The sequence below is a fragment of the Bombus fervidus genome, chromosome 10, assembly GCF_041682495.2.
Source record: "Bombus fervidus isolate BK054 chromosome 10, iyBomFerv1, whole genome shotgun sequence".
NCBI classification, from domain to species: Eukaryota; Metazoa; Arthropoda; class Insecta; order Hymenoptera; family Apidae; genus Bombus; species Bombus fervidus.
The window spans coordinates 4,281,325-4,293,716 of record NC_091526.1 but is presented as its reverse complement, the minus strand read 5'-3'; the positions used below and the strand labels follow the sequence as shown (position 1 = coordinate 4,293,716).

Sequence of the window (12,392 nt, the reverse complement as noted above, 5' to 3'; positions counted from 1 at the left end):
TCGTAGAAAAACGCTGCTGCGAAGGCTTCTGCTTCCTCTATTTTTCTCGTTCTGGTTTCGTTTGCTGGAATCTTGCTCGAGATCGTGGCAGATTCGCGTTGCAGCGCATTAAACGGGAGTTTGTTGCAATGGCTCGACAGAGAGATTAAGTCGTAGTCTCTTGTACTATTAAATTAGGTTAAAAGTTCATGTCTTTTTATCTATGGTTAGTCCCTCCCTTAAATAGAGGGAGAATGATATGTACATTTTGGAATCTTGAAGTCGATGAAGATGTTTTGGAGTACGTAAGTAATTGGAATTTGGTGGTGTAAAATTAGAAAATTTGATAGAACGTAATATTTGATTCTTTAAAGTCGTGTTATAGATTCTTCGGAATTTAGATCGTAGTAGAAAAGTGAATTTTGTTTTAGAATCTTGACGCTGAGTAAAATGCTTTGGGGTAAATATGTTGCCAGGGTACAAATATAAAGAAATATAAATATAAAATTAAAAAACAACGTTGAGAAATCTTTAAACAATCATAAGATAGTATTCTTGAAACGTATTAATATTCTTAAGATATATTGGTATTCTTAACACTTCTATTATCAGTATTCATTCTTTTTCAAGAGACTCTAGAGACAAACAAGGTAATCAAGTATTCGTCATATATATATACTATGTTCTGATATTGTTAATATCTGCGTTAAGTAACAGTACACAAAACATTCTACAGATTTCATCATGTCAAAGGAGCCTGTATAATCCAAGGGAAGCAAAAACTCGTCCGCGTCAGTTAAACGCGACGCGTCGCCTGTCTAATAGTCTGACCGGCGACGTCCTATTCTACTTAGACCGCGAACGAGACACGCATCGCTATGAGCGGGAATAAATCAGAATGAGTGTTCGAGCGCCATAAGCACGATGCCAGAAAGGGCCACGAACCTATCGAAGGGACGAAGGTACACCGTCCAAGATTAGCCGTTTGTCTCGCGTCTCACGTACAGGATCGTCTTCCAAGTTTTTTCTAAGGCACCGTTTATCGTGCTGCCGTTCGCGAAACGCGGCCCTTTGCGCGCGAGGCAGAAGAAGCCGGGCATTTTCGTGCGTTCCACGTGCCACAGAAATGGTCGTTCGGGTTTCTTTTGCCCCTGGACTTTTGGCCAGCGCGCATTTACCGATGTTCACCATGAAGATCAACCGACTGACGGTGAACACGACTGCCTTGTGCTCGATGACTGTCAGAAGCGAGTTCATTGGTAAGAAATCGATGGATTTTATACCGCTCGATACTTCTGGACGTGTGTTTTCGTAGAACAGACAAGTTGAAGTATGTTGTGAGTGTGTCATCGATTAATCGGCCTCTGCTTTCAATTTAGTTTTTGCCGACAGACCTGTTTTTGAGCTCGTGGAATTTTTTGAACATTCTTCTACTTTCCTACTTCTTCTTGTATTTTAGAGAATTAACAGATTTTAAGGTTCACTAACCGACCGTTAGATATATCGTTATATACTTTCAGTAATAAATGGACTGTGAATTTTGATGCATTTATGGAAAATTTACGGGTGCAACAATTTACAGAATGCATGGAATATGCAAAAGTATATAAGATATTCAAAATATAGTATCTGTTGTAATACTTGATAAGTGAAACAAATCTCTAATTAGATCTTGCTCTTTTAGTTGCATTAATAAAAATATGAATTCGCATATACATCCGTAGTATAGTAAACTGTAGCTCCAATGTAAAGCTTTATTTTAAGTGCATTGGAATTTGATTTTAATTGAAATCTGCTCATTGACAATACGATTACCATGATTTTCTTGAACTCTAGTTTCTTGTCAAGATTCCACTTTTACAATTTCACGTTACCTGTAGAGAATCAATTATTCCGTGGAGATTTTACCTATAAAAACAGCACTCTAAAGTCATTCGCCGTTAAAGTACCTGACATATGCATCTATTTTTCCACCTCTCGAAATATTATATCTATTTCCCGACGACTTAACTTCATATTCTATGAAAAATGACGCTAGAAAAACCAGGAAAGATGTTGGAACAAAAGTCATTCGAGGAAGGAAATAACCTCCTTAAAAACTCCAAGCTCATGCTGACGCGACAAAACAATTCAAGGACCGAACAGGCAACAATATCTCGACAATTAATGGAGCAATTAATCGAAAAAACCACCGACACGACTTTCGACAAGGCGTTTCGAAATGCAAGCATCGAGTCGAATCACGGCACGCCGATATTCAATGCATGCGCAATACACAACCGGGGCCGTAGTCTATCGATGTTTCCCTTCTCTGAATGGTGGTTTTGTATTTCGAGAATGTTAATATGACGAAGCGTCTGCTAACGGCTGCCAGACGCTGAATAATCAAACGGAATACCTAAGCGGCTCGAATTTCTTCGCTCTTTGGAAGCGAACGATGTTTATTTCGAGGAACGATGGTGCTGGCAAGTTTTCGATATGTGTCAGCAGTCTCAGCCTGCGAATCGACGAATCCGCACATTTTCTACCGATCTCGTGCAAAATCAATTTCCTCCTTTTTTATCTATTTCTGTTGAGACGTAAGAATAAAATCGGAATTGTAAACTGAGATTTCTAAGCAGTCGACCAACACCGGTGACGGTGGTTCTGAAATTTCAGACGCACCCCCAATAAAATCGCGAACTGTTGCTTCGTCGCGAGATCCCTTCGGGTTTTCTAGCCAAAATCAATCACTTAAGTAGGTAATCGTAGACGCGGATTGAAAATCCAATTATTGAAAATTATTTTGTCCACTTATTGTTAGTAATTTATGCAAATTACCTGGAAGCCACCCATCCATGAAACAATGAGAACAATTCGAGTCCGCTGTCTACAAAATACACGCACAGCGCACAAAGAGTACAGAACATATTTGTAAGAATCATTCTTGATACCACTCGCGGTTACAATTTGCGAAAATGACATATGGAAGCCGAAAGACAGACGTTATGACCCATATTGAAGGACTCACGCGAAGAACACTGAACAGAACACACAACAATACACTAATTAACAAAATAGTAAGATACAATCGTAACGAATTCCTATTCAAAATTGGAAAGAACACCTATCGCACAATTTATCACTCAGAAACCTGATGCCACTTGATTTAATCCATACGCGTACAGGTTTTTGGAAATATTTCCTGTCCACACACATTGAAGCTCAAGAAGCCAATCCTAATTGCCAATAAATCTACACCTACACTTATAGGTTTTAAGCGCGTAATAAAGTGAACTTTAACTGCCTAAGGCATCGCATCAAACATACCGAGACGAAAGAAAAAGAAAGGAAAGACGCTTAGTATTCACAACGCAATTGTGTAACGTACAACTCAACAATTCTTGACCAACTCGGCTAAACCTACTCGCTCGAAATTGTAATTTATAATAATTCGAGTTGTGAGCGAATACGTGATATCTTCTCAATCGCGACGAAGAACGCGGTATACAACGATTTTCTTCGATAGATCGATCAAAATTGTACTGCGTTTGTGTTCTCTGATCTTATTCTTTTATATTTTGATCGATACGTCCGGTCGACGAGAAGCGAGGATGTTGAAAGGTTCGCAGAGGTTCGATTGCGAAACGAACAAACCGATTTCTTGGATTCAACGCGGAACATATTGTTCCGCTATTCTTAGAACGGATCAAGCTTACTTACAGCGTTGTCCGTCTAGATTTACATAGGTTGGCCCGTGGCACACTAACACCATGAGCGTACACGTCAAATCGTATCGATCTACGCCAGTCACGATCGACCATTGTTCCTGTAAGCTCTTTCACGGCTGACACTTCGTTCGGAAACCTTGCTCGCCGCGTGTAATCCGGTATTTACATATTCCCAAATGCTTGCACGAGTTGCTGATCACGGCTGAACTCTGCACACCGTCCTGGCGCCTCGCTTCTTTCTTTGAAATTGGTTTAACTTGCAAGAGCAGCTTTGGAGATGCAAAATACCGCTTATTGATAGTACGAGTATTTTCGCGAGCTAAGAACTAGAGAGTTCCAATCTGTGCATAATAACAGATCGAGATGCACATTCGCTGCAAAAGAAATATAAAAAATGAACAATTAAATAAATTGATTAGCTGTCCTAGATCATCTTCCAACCTTCCATTTTCTCACCTTCTTCTTTCTTCTTTTCAACGAAAGCGAAAAATTATTTGGAAGCTTACAAAACAATTATTTACCAAACGTAATTGTTACAAAAGATAGACTCTAAGAAACAATGGTACAATATTATTTTTGTAATATCTTATTTTTTACACTTGAAATCTTCCTTTAAGGTTTTAATGATTTTCTAATACAGACTGATTTATTTTCAATTGTGACGCTCTTAAAATACACCTGAGAAATTTGAAATATGAAATACGAAGCAGGGAACAAACGAAATACACAGACCGATCTATCCTCCTCAAATTCCTGTGAAATTCAATTCCACATCCCTACCCCGTCAGAACGTGCATCCAGAACGAGTCAAAACACGTGACCAGTTACAGCCCCGGGGCGATATAATTCCCGTGTCGGCATAGAAGTACGTAGCTCGCGTGGGATTGGATAAGGGCACGAAGCACGGCCAATTTGGGTTAATAACGCTCCTCGGTTAAATCTACTAGAAGAAAGACAGAACACCGTCGACACGTTTTCTCGGTCGCGTTCTTCATCCTCGGGTTACGACTATTACGGTGCGCAGTATAGTGCAGAGTTTATATCATGACTCTCCCTACGCTTTCGTAAAATTTGTAATATCTTTTTCTCTTTTGAAGTTTCTTACAATCGATTCTTTCGTTAAGAAGGCAACTTTATTAATTGCATTGGGTTATTAATGTATTTTATATATCTATACGAAACTTTTATATATGAAACTGTTTGAGGCTAAATATTAGTTGTTAAATCTGGTTATCAATAATTTAGTAAAATGAAAGTGTAAATAAGCATTCGTTCACCGTCTAACGATCGAACATTTGCAGAGATTAGACCCGGCACCTAATGTTGGATTTTATTATTGTATTTAAAAGAATACAAGATGATTATTAAAATGAAAATCTCTCAGTCTAGTTACTTACAATTAGCTAGTGTTTTTTGGAGGATAAACAAAAATTAAGTACGAAGTGAAATTGTGCATGGAATGATTCGTGAAACAACGAATTGGAACTTTCTCACTTCAAATGATCATAACTTGCGAAATGAATGCATGGAGTGCAAGAAATCGAGTCCTATTCTGTAAAGGAAAGTAGATATTTATATAGCATGTAAAAACATATTGGACAATTTGTTAATTAATAACCAGACAAAAGATACGTATGCATTTCTGGCTTAAGGTTTTACAAATGTGCAAAATGCATGTAACATGCAAGAATATATAAAACATTCAAAATAGAAGACTTGTTGTTGTGTCGTACCTACATGTTTATAAAGATATAAAATTGCATAAACATTCGCGTGAATTTATATCAATTTCTGTTAACAAAACGTGACAAGTTATTACACTATAACTTACTTCTAAAACAAAATGGAATATAATAAATACGAAGAACCATCGTTATATTTTACTTTTTTTTTCGGACGATACTTTCTCAGTCAAATCATTATTGACGACAAAGTATACGATATATGATATTTTGTTACAATTTTAGGCTTGAAACGGTACAGATTTGGCACTTTTTAACCACGTCCCTTCCCTACAAATCCATAAACATCTGCTACGCAAGGTACGTAAAGGTACGCGTTTACTCTAGACTTAAACAATCGTGAGTTGCTCTCGAGGGTGTTTCTCGCAAGTGGATACCGCTTTGAGAGCAACTCTCATTTTCTATCCTATCTGATAGTGACTCGGATAGTCGTGTTTCTCAACGCAGTGTTCACTTACGAGAAATACTCTCGAGAGCACCTCGCGATAGTTTTACTCTTGAGTGGACGCGTACCTCGACGATTAGCCTCTCGGTCCACCTTAGATAGGAGAGAGGCGGAAAGCAATGAGCGAGCGTGCGCTCGCGTGGCCGTGTGTGGGTCGAGAAACCGGAGTTATTTATGAAGTGTACCACGGGGAGAGGCACGACCGTGGGGCCGTCTATCTGATGCTCTTATTTCGTTGTTCGCTCCCAAGCGCGTAATACCGAGCTAGAAAAGCGCGACACGTGCGCTTGCTGCCCGTGCGTCGCGCGTCTTCCGCTCCGCCGTGTGTTCCACCGACACGCCACGTGGGTGAGCGTGTAGAAACCCGATGGAGAGTCTGACTCTTCAGTTAGGTATAGTCGTGTCGAGGGAATTGTCGCGAACAATGTGAGCCTGTTCCAGGTTCGGGTGTTCCTAAGCGACCCCGAGATTCCGACGTGACACTGACCAGCTTCGTGATGAATTTCAACGCTGCCTTCGCTTTGGACCCTGTTTCTCGTGCCATTAATGAGCCAGTCGATTCTGTGTGTGCGTGCGCTTCTAGTTCGCTTTGGGAATCGGAGGTGGAGAGGTTGATGGATTTAGTGGTTTCTTGTGGTAAATTTTAAAAACTATGGTAATTCGTTATAACCAGTAGATTACGGATTGTTATGCATTTATGCCAAATTTAAAAATGCAGAAATGTATAGAATGTACATAATATGTAAAAATATATAGAATATGCAAATTATAAGAAGATATTTCTACTTAAGTTCCATTTTTCATTGTGTTCATAAAAATGTAAGTTTGTATAAAAATTCGCAGTCTAATATTAGTTCCCTGATAAAATTTTAATTGCAGAGGCGTGGTTCTATCTGGGTTAGAGTTTCAGCGCACATTTCCAGTAATTTGGCGGTGTTTGAAGTTGTGAGAAATTTTGTAAGCTCCGAAAAATTGTTCAGGTAATTTTGGTCATTGAATTTATAGTTAATAATTTGAATCGTGAATTAATTGGTAATATATAAGTGTGCGTGTGTTAACAAGTTAATGTTAGTTCGTTTTTGTTCAGTTTAAAATATATATACAGTGTTTTGGATGGTTTTCTGGAATTAGAGATGAATCTGGGAAACTTTGAAAATTCTTTGAAGCAGCTTTCCAATGTAACTTGTATATTCTTATTCTTTCGGTCATTTTTGATTTTGCAATTATATTAAATTATATAAAAAAAAACGTATTGGTATGCATGATTTTTCATTTCAGTTTCATATTAAACATTTCCTCGAAACGTCACAAATTCTTTTTCTTTGTTAAAATGAGAATGAGATTGAAATACAAAGATTTGAGGATCGTAGCAAGGTTAAAATTCTTCGACCAAACAAGGAAAAAAATTCACGACTAACTCGTCATTGTGCCATCAAACGTTCATCCGTTCTCCATAATTACCCATAATTACTCATCTTAGAACGTGACGTCTGCATTAAGCTGATGTCAATGGTAATTAAAAGTCTTTGGAAGCGAGACTATCAATGAGACGATTATTCATCGACCTTCGAAAGCGGTTACTTATCCGAAACAATTCACAGTATACTACACAGAAACAAGAAATTCGAGCTCTGTTCGATTCTGAAATCGCGTGTATCATGCCACTAGTAAGATACGCAGAGATGAACACACGAAGCGAAACGTGGCGAATACGAGAGCCAAATAAGCCGAAAGCACGCCATTAGCGTATGTAAATATCTCGTTCGGACAGGAATCAATTACCTTGGTCGTCCTTCTGCGATCCTTGCGCCGTTCCATGCATAGCAATGAAGTCAGAAGATGAGGAACCAACGGAAAGCACCGGTCAAACGATGGACAGGAAAACTACTTAAAGCGTAATTGCGCGTAAAACGTTCGATAATTCCGCGAACTATAGCGGAGGTGTGAACGTGAAGATTTTAATTTACCAGCCTTTAAATTTCACGTAATCGTTGTTGACAGTTAATTCGATGGAAGCATTTCGCCGAATGCATTTTGGTACAGACAACGAATGATGAGTAGGCTGTGAATGATTACATAGGTTAGATACTGTGACAAATGTAGATAAATACGTAAACATGCGTTATCCCAGGCAATAAATCTTAGGACATGTACAAATAATTGGATGTTCAAATTGAAGGTCCACCGTTGTTTTTATTTTCTATTCGTTGGTTTTATTTTCATTCGCATCGCGTGTGCTTTATAACGCAGAATACTAAATAATATAAAATTTGTTAATGTTTTTCATTGAGCGTAAGGGGTATATCCGAATCCTCAATTTCATAAAACAATCCCTCCTCACAAACTTAAACGAAAATAAAACGTTCGCCGAAGCTCGTCATTATCCAATTTTACTATCTTAATCGTAGAAACGAAACTTTCAGCATTAAACGAACGCTGTAGCCTTTATTTAATAAAATGTTGGAATTGTAAGCACCGCCGTTGGAAACTGCGTGCAAGCAACAGTGGCGATAAACGAAATCGCTGCGTAAAAGTTATCGGCTTGGAGGGAGTCAGCGTTTCAAGGTGAGCCATTTACGACGTAGAAACGAAAGTTTTATCACTTTTCGTCAGAGTGCACCGCCGGAGATCTTGATTAACCGGCGGACAAGGGAGGATTTTACGAGGTTTAGCCGGACGATCGAAATTCAACTCGGTAGTCCGTGGATGATGCTTATTGGACCAGGTGCGAATTATGCTTGGAAATTGCCTTCAGAACCGCGCCGTCCTCTCCCCACGGCCGCGAAATTTGCGACGCTTTTACGATCCATTAAGCAGCTACCGAGTTATTTATTCTTTGCTACGAACGAGCACTGGCTAGCCACGAACGAGAGCTACGAAAATATTCTGCAAGCCGCGGGGAAAATTCAACAACCCTTCTTCCACTCGATCTTCCGAGAAAGTCTTTGAAATCGGTCTACACTTCTTTGTCTTTGAAATCGGTTTTACTTCCTCGCTGAGAGGAATGATGCTGAGGGTTGCAACGTTTCTGACGGTTTTAGTGGGAAAAGATTAGGCTTCTTGGTAAAAGATCATAATCTTTTATTTTAGTTTTCTTAGGTAAATCTATAGTTGTTCTTTTTAGTGAAAAATATTATTTGGATATTCGAGTAGAGTTTGTTATTTTTTATCTTTCGTTTTCTGTTACACTGGTGTGTCATAAATTGAACTGTATCCTTAGAGAGAATTTCTATAATCTAACAATAATTACCTGGTTCTTTGGCGAGAGAAACGGCGCACAGGATTGCAATATTTTTTATAGTTTTAGAACGGAAATTGTTTAATCGTTATTGTATTCTTACAATGCAGTATATGTCGAAGAGTACAAATAACTTGAGATTTTTATAGCACCACCGCGTCACGTGTAATTTTTAGACGGCAGTTTAAAAATAATGAAACAGTCTTTCTATTCAGAACTAAAAACTATGTTTTGTCCGGAAAAATCATAGCATTTCACTGAAACGCGAGACTCCATTCCAAAAAGCAATTTATATCTCGAATACAACGACCCTGACACGTTATTTTTCGAGAGAGGAAAAACGCGTTCTTGTGAGGTATTCTCGAGAACAGTTCCCTTTCTCTTAGCCTTTATTATTTTTTTCTTCCCTCCGTCGTGGACCGAAGGTTGTACAGTGTACAGCGCTCCAGAAAATGCACTGGAACAGGAACATAATAATTGTATTGATTACCCTTGCTCGCGAAAACGACTCGCGTTCCACTGGGTGTAACAATTTCGTTGCGTTCCATAATTATTTCTTTCGCGCAATAACTGCGTTGGTAGAAACTGATACCCATGATTAAATGTAAAATTAACATTCTTTAGAGTCGCGTTTCGAATACCGGTAGAATGTCCACTCGCAAAACATTCTCGCTGGTGTCGAGACTTTATTCATACTGTGTCACCAATGAAGTTAAATTCTGTCTCAAATATTTTTCGGTAGTGTGATACATTGGTATGGACATATTCTTTGTGTATTTAACGAGAAATAATTTTCAGCTACAATTTTTATTAATATTTCACAGAGTCTTCATAGATCACTTATAACTGGAATCTGAGAAATGATAATAAAAGTGGCGTCTTAATTTGAGAAAGATTAAGAAAAGAAGCATCGAAGAAAATTCACATGGCCAGAAAAATACGAATAATATTCTAGGTAGAATTAATTCTATCCTAATCCTTCATAAGTTTATTTCAACCTATTCACGTTGATTTCAAAATTATAAGACTAAACCCATTCAATACTCGATCACTGCAGGAATACACGTTTTCATATTACAATATCCAGGTACTAGAAAGAAACGAGTTTTCATAATATTGATACTCAGTCGCTAAAAAAATACACATTTTTCATATTATCAATACTCAGTTAACGAAAGACTACATATTTTCATATTACTAATTAGTACTAATAAACTGACTAAAAGATTATACGTTATCTAACCAAATTAAACTAAACCAAAACCTTGTACAAACCTGTATCTTCCAACTTCCCAAAAGAGACGAATCAAACTAACATAGAGCATCCTAAGAAATATAGAGCTCCTGGAAATTTCTACGAAATCGTAGAGCAAACTCGTGAGAGTCTAACCAACACGTTCGAGTTGAAAGCAAAAGGCAATAAACGAAACGTTGGCGAAAACATCAAAAGGAGCGATACGATAGATGTAGCGCGCGGGTTCTACATCCGATTCCGATCGTTGGACCTTCGATCTTTCTACGTTAAAGGCTCCCGCCCGGTCCGCATGTCAATCTCTCGGTTCTCTCCCCTATCTGTGGATTGATCCACGTTCGTTCTCCTTCCCATTGCGAGGGCTTTCACGAACGCTAATCCACGACTCACGGTCCAGCAAGATCGATTCCAGCCAAGGAGGACGCAGCACGAAATACGATCGCAAAGATCGCGCTCTCGGGTACTACATACCTACTTTTGGAGAACAACAGGAACGAGCTCGTAGCAGTGCAAGATAAACATCGGATCAGAGGATGTCACGATACAGAGAGGCAGCCCTCGTCTCTCGCTAACGTCCGTCAATCACGCGGCGGATTCGACGACAAACATGCAACGCAAGAAGCTGTCCTCTCCTTCCATTTCTCCTGGCCCCGTTCCACCACCCTTTGCCAACCCCAGACGATCCACGGACGTACCTACAAACAGACGATTACGAGGGAAACATTCGGAATACATTCCCGTGTAGCGGCGGTCCGCTTGTTCTTCGAATCCCCTCCAACGAGAACAGCGCGTGGCCCGCTCTTCCGATGACTCAGCTTCGGATATTTTCACTCCGAACGCGGTAAGAACCCATTCCACAGAGCCATTTTGATTTTGTTCAGGTGGCTTTCAGAGATCTTTAAACTAGTAACACATTAATTGTCATGTGAATTTTATATACCTATATTTTGCCCTGGGACTCGCAATAGATTGAAATGTACCTACTGCATTGAAACATTAAATTTTCGCAGAATATTTGTATTTGCACACCTTTTCTCTGGCAATGTTATCTATGACATTCACATTGTCGAATATTTTTTAATCCACTCAATTTATCTTGTTTTAGTCATCCTAAAAAGTTTAGTAATGTTGGTCCACCGATGGTCACTGGTTGCAGTCAACATGTTAAGATTCAGTTAAGTTAATTAGATGGAACATTTCATTTGTAATTTTTTAGTACTTAAATCAGTTTAGGATTGTCGAATTCTATCAAATTCACATTGCAGTTTTAAAGATGAATTTCAAGAATCTGGTCAATATCTCTTTCGGTAATCCTTCTTTTTCCATCTATATCTTACAATTTTATGAAATTTGGAGATATACATGTATGTAGATTCTACATTCTGTAGGAACGGTTTTTTGTAACGTGTTTAACTCGATAAAACAATAACTTATTTTATTTAGATAGGCTGTCGAAAGTATTTGAACACTTGTGACAAATTATTCTGAATATATACCACATGTGTTACATAAACCATTTTCTATAATACACGTGATATAATTATGATATATTATGATCACATTGGTAAAGTTTGAAACAAATTCGAGAATGTATATAGAAGTTAACAGGCTTGTATTGCAAACATACACTTCACAAAAATCACAAGATTTATATAATTTTTCATTAAACGCATATTTGCAATAAACACCTTATAATCTTATATGTATATCCATTGGCAGATCATTTCAGTGCTAATAGAATTTCAAGAAATGTTGCATAACACGCATAATATATTCATAAAAATTTTCTATGGTAATTGTTCGAATACTTTCGTATGTTTTCCAATAGCGTTGAATTTACACGTAATAGGGGAAAAAGGGCCGATAGAAAGTAAAATTAAAATACCATTTCTGCTCTGAAACATACGAAACAGACAACGATAATATCAAAAGATAGCAGAGTGAACGTCGAATCACCATAATTTCATTTTGACCTTTCGATATTCAAAAAATTCGTAGAATCGATCGGCTTCACTTATACCCCTGA

The 12,392-nt window shown here is 38.3% G+C and overlaps 2 long non-coding RNA genes across 3 annotated transcripts in view; one reads left to right on the top strand and one right to left on the bottom strand.

Moving 5' to 3' along the window:
• The window catches only part of LOC139991292 (uncharacterized), a 33,795-nt gene extending 22,757 nt beyond the window's left edge, over nucleotides 1-11,038 (bottom strand). The window contains exon 1 of one of the 2 annotated variants that reach the window (XR_011800782.1): nucleotides 10,838-11,038. This is a non-coding gene — a long non-coding RNA (uncharacterized lncRNA). Of the gene's footprint in view, nucleotides 1-7,658; nucleotides 7,891-10,837 lie in introns of those variants that run through there. The other variant, XR_011800781.1, reaches the window with a different exon arrangement.
• Nucleotides 5,982-7,665, top strand: LOC139991291 (uncharacterized). The gene is made up of 3 exons (XR_011800780.1): nucleotides 5,982-6,443; nucleotides 6,756-6,856; nucleotides 7,155-7,665. It is a non-coding gene; the product is annotated as an uncharacterized lncRNA (long non-coding RNA).
• Nucleotides 11,039-12,392: the final 1,354 nt, after the last annotated feature.